Source organism: Physeter macrocephalus, unplaced genomic scaffold (assembly GCF_002837175.3).
Source record: "Physeter macrocephalus isolate SW-GA unplaced genomic scaffold, ASM283717v5 random_1547, whole genome shotgun sequence".
Taxonomy (NCBI): domain Eukaryota; kingdom Metazoa; phylum Chordata; class Mammalia; order Artiodactyla; family Physeteridae; genus Physeter; species Physeter macrocephalus.
This window is the reverse complement of record NW_021146541.1, coordinates 12,293-16,971: the sequence shown is the minus strand read 5'-3', so window position 1 is coordinate 16,971 and position 4,679 is coordinate 12,293. Positions and strand designations below refer to the sequence as shown.

Below are 4,679 nucleotides of genomic sequence, written 5' to 3'. Positions count from 1 at the left end.
TTTCATTAGGTCCCATTTGTTTATTTTTGTTTTTATTTCCATTTCTCTACGAGGTAGGTCAAAAAGGATCTTGCTGTGATTTATGTCATAGAGTGTTCTGCCTATGTTTTCCTCTAAGAGTTTTATAGTGTCTGGCCTCACGTTTAGGTCTTTGATCCATTTTGAGTCTATTTTTGTGTATGGTGTTAGGAAGGGTTCTAATTTCATCCTTTTATTTATTTATTTATTATAAATTTATTTTATTTATCTATTTTGGGCTGCGTTGGGCCTTTGTTGCTGTGTGCGCGCTTTCTCTAGTTGCGGCGAGCAAGGGCTACTCTTCGTTGCGATGCATGGGCTTCTCGTTGCAGTAGCTTCTCTTGTTGCAGAGCACAGGCTCTAGGTGCGCGGGCTTCAGTAGTTGAGGCACACAGGCTCAGTAGCTGTGGCTCACACACTTATTGAAGAGGCTGTCTTTTCTCCATTGTATATTCTTGCCTCCTTTATCAAAGATAAGGTAACCATATTGCGTGGGTTTATCTCTGGGCTTCCTATCCTGTTCCATTGATCTATATTTGTTTTTGTGCCAGTACCATACTGTCTTGATTACTGTAGCTTTGTAGTATAGTCTGAAGTCCAGGAACCTGATTCCTCCAGCTCCGTTTTTCTTTCTCAAGATTGCTTTGGCTTTTCCGGGTCTTTTGTATTTCCATACAAAATTGCATGGCACATTTTTTAGTACAGAGAATCCATCCTTCTACTCTTCCTCCCTGGCCCCTTGTGACCTCCCACAAGTTCCTCCAGTCAAGGAAACACTCTGTGGCCACCAACGCAGGCAAAGAGAACCGGTCAGCAGAGCAGGGAGCCTGTGATCATGGCGTCACTATTTCCATGGCCCAGCTGGTCACAGACCGCTCTGCCTTGTAGTGTTCTCAGTGTCCTCAGACCCCAGAGAAGCTCAAATATTCTCTGTGTATTCCTTGTGGGGAGTAGGAAGAGCTAGTCTTACCTAAGTAAAGATGGAAAAAGCAAACCTAAGAGGCAAGGGGTGGGGAGGCCTATCCATCAATAACAGGAAAGGTGAGTAAGAGCTGGGCTCTTAAATGAATCCAACACACAGTTCTCGGTAGTCTGGGAGCCTGGCGCTTTGTGGGTACTGAGGTGGGGAATGGGAGGCACTACCAAGGTGAATAGGGCAGGAGCTCCCCTTCTGGTGCGGGAGGCGGGTACAAAACAAGTCACTGCAGTACTTGTGGCCACAGAGAAATGTTCAGAGCACTGGAGGGCACAAAGAGTGGAAATTCTCACCTCTGCAGGGGGAGCTAAGGGAAGCCTCACAGACGATATGTGAGCTGGGTGTCAAAGGCTGGGTTGTTTTCAGGCAGAAAAGTCAGAGCAGGGCAGTCCGTGCAGAGGGACCAGATGTACCAAGTCCAAGGGGACCGCCACTGGGCTGTGGGGAATAGCTGAAGAGGAGGCCCAGGAGGAGTGGCTGGCAGATGAGCAGGGCCTCTCACTGCACGGTAGACCTAGACTTTTATCCCAAGAGCAGAGGAGAACCTGGGAGGAGTTTTAAGCGGAGGAGTGAAGTGCTTACCTTTGCATTTCATAAAGCTGGGACAGGCAGAAAAGAGACTACAATAGTCCCTCCATATCTGTGGGTTCCATGTCCACAGATTCAACCAACTGGATTGAAAATACTAAAAAAAAAAAAAAAAAAAAAAAATCTAGCAAGTTCTGAAAAGCAAAATGAATTTGTCATGTGCCTGGCATATTTACATAGCATTTACATTGTATTAGGTATTATAAGTAAGCTAGAGACAATTTAAAGAATACAGGAGGATGTGCATAGGTTATATGCAAATACTACACCGTTTTATACAAGGGACTGGAGCATTTTGGTACCCACAGCGGTCGTGGAACGATGGTAGTTAGAGAAGGGCCAGGCTGCAACTGGTAGTGCAGGCAGGAAATACAGGGCCAGGGACACTGGTAACAGCCAAAGGTTGACTAGGGCCTCTTCCACGATAACGGTGAGGTCTTTTGGGTCCTGACCCTCTCCTGGAACACTCAGGACTCCCCTCTGCTGGCCACTGGGCCCCATCTGCTTGCTCAGCCAGAAAAACTAGCTTGCCTGAAGCACACGCACCTACGGACCTTCCTGGGAAAGTCAGAGAGTCACTCAGTCCCGCTACATTCTCCTGCCTCCCAGCTTGGTTAGCCCCCAGCTGCCCTTCACTTCAGCCTCCCCTCTGCCCCGGGCCGCTGGCCTCTCAGATTCCTAACAAGCTTCTGTGTCCTGTCCCCCACTCCCCCACCCCCGGCTCAGTGCAGCCTGAAGCTCAAGCTTCTGCTTCAACTTTCCCCAGCAGACGTGGGACTGTGCTCGTGCAGCCTCCCCTGGGTGTGGGTGAAAGGCACATCCACATGGTGAGAGCTGAGGCAGAAGCCAGTCTCTACTTCCTGGCTGCCCAGCTCGGCCAAAGCAAGCACGCCACTCTACTCATCACCCTTCTCCGAGGCTGCCCTTTGCTGAGCCGGGCCTCTCCTGATTTGGCCAGGGTGGGCATGGCTGAGCCTGGACTGGGTGACGTGGGCATGCCGTGTGGCTGGGTACCAGCTCATGGGGTGCAACATGAATCGTGGTGACAAGGGCACCCGAAGTGTGTGTGCGGGGAGACACCCAGGGTAGCATGGGGGAGGACTAGCTCTAGAGACTGTAAATAAATATAAGAATCAAAGTCTGGAAAGGCCAGGTGACCTCACTGAAACTTCCAGCATGTGGGCACATACCCAGGGGTGTCCTTTGGAAGGATATAGCAAGAGACCATCAAAGGCCAGATCCTTACTTCCAGAGGCCAGAGTCTGAAGGCAGAGACTAGGTATTATTCCACTGGGCCTGATGATTCCAGAGGAGGGCCCTAGGGCTGCAAACTGCTAGAACCAGAAGGGCCCCGATTGTGCTAGGGTCTGGTGACGCAGGTTACAATGGAGCTCAAAGTCCAGTGGGAAGGCAGACAAGCAAACAACAGCCAGGGTCCATGGGATAAAGTCTCTGGCAGAGGTGCAGTGTGCTGGGCTCTCCCAGAGGGAACTCCCATGGATGCGGTAAGGCCTGAGTTGCCTTAAAAAGTGGGCCTTCCGGGATTACCTGGTGGCACAGTGGTCAGGAGTCTGCCTGCCAGTGCAGGGGACACGGGTTCAAGCCTCGGTCCGGGAAGACCCCACGTGCCACGGAGCAACTAAGCCCGTGCGCCACAACTACTGAGCCTGCGTGCCACAACTACTGAAGCCTGTGTGCCTAGAGCCTGTGCTCCACAACAAGAGAAGCCACCGCAATGAGAAGCCCGCGCCCTGCAACGAAGAGTAGCCCCTGCTCGCCGCAACTAGAGAAAGCCTGCGCGCAGCAACGAAGACCCAATGCAGCCAAAAGATAAATAAATTTTAAAAGTAGGTGTTCCATTCTCAGTTATCCTCAAACATCCCAGGTCATGGCTCTTGACCTTAACCTCCTGGAAACGGGGAAACCTGAGTACCTAGACTGCTGGGTTTTCAAGAAATGCCTTAAGGACAAGCTCTCTGAATCACGGCTGCATCATCCAGAAATGCACCCAAATCTGATTCAGTATTATTTTTTCCAATTTCTGAACTCTGATTTCCTGCACACTTCACTTTACTTAACTTCAGGGAAAATCCCAGACACTTAAAACACCAGCTCTTCAGTGAAAACATCACTTAACCCATTCTCTCCCAATCCTCCTCTATGCTTCCAGCCTGGTGATTCTTCTTCATTGTCATCAGCTTTGAATGAACTATTTTGGGCTTTGCTTTTTCATATAACATCATTTCAAATACACTTTCCAGCAACAAATTTATCCATTTTAACGACCCCACACCGTATGCCCTCATGTGTCTTGTCCTTCATTTTCAGCTTGTGTTTCTGCCAGTGATGATGGCCTTAGGCAAGCCCTGGCCTTCTATGGGCCTCTCACCTCTTTATCTGTAAAATACAGTGATTTGGAAACTAAAGTTCTTTCTGAGCCTTAACATTCCAAGGCCTATGATTTTCCAGCTGTGGAATCATAATCCCATAGCAACAATCCCTAGAAAGGAAAGAGAGACCCAGCATCTGTTGAGAACTCACTGTGAGGCAGGAAAGCACTGAGGAAGAAACAGGCACAGAAAAAAAGAAAAGGGAATTCCCTGGTGGTCCAGTAGTTAGGACTCTGCGCTTTTACTGCCAAGGGCAGGGGTTCAGTCCCTGGGCGGGCAACTAAGATCCTGCAAGCCGAGCAGCGAGGCCAAAAAAAAAAGAAAAGAAAAGAAAAGAAAAAAAATATTTAAAAAAAGAAAAACAAACAAAAAAGAAACGGGTGTGAAAAGTGACACCTTCCCTTTCCTGCAAAAACACTATCTGAGGCCTGGGTGGGTGAACTAGATCCCTTTGTTCCAGGTCCAGCCTGGACACCCCACCACACTACCAAATGTGGCTTACCCTATAGTAAAGCCCTCCAACGCTGCCCTCCCCTGGATGACAGAGCACTTTTGGAGCCCAAGCCCAACCCCTCCAGCCCAGCAGAGTGCTGAGTCACGGTGGGGCAGCAGTTCTCCATCCCATCCCCCACCTCTACCCCCTCCCGGGTGAGCTGGAGTCCTCCAGAAACCACAGGCCTGGCTCTTCCCTAGCCTGAGGCTCCTCC

General features: G+C 49.7%; 1 long non-coding RNA gene across 2 annotated transcripts in view; it reads right to left on the bottom strand.

The window, feature by feature from the left end:
* The window catches only part of LOC114485403 (uncharacterized), a 10,702-nt gene extending 6,431 nt beyond the window's left edge, over positions 1 to 4,271 (bottom strand). For both annotated transcript variants that reach the window (XR_008616823.1, XR_003678854.2), the window contains exons 1-2: positions 4,124 to 4,271; positions 1,577 to 1,679 (exon numbers count right to left, since the gene is read on the bottom strand). This is a non-coding gene — a long non-coding RNA (uncharacterized lncRNA). The remainder of the gene's footprint in view (positions 1 to 1,576; positions 1,680 to 4,123) is intronic.
* Positions 4,272 to 4,679: the final 408 nt, after the last annotated feature.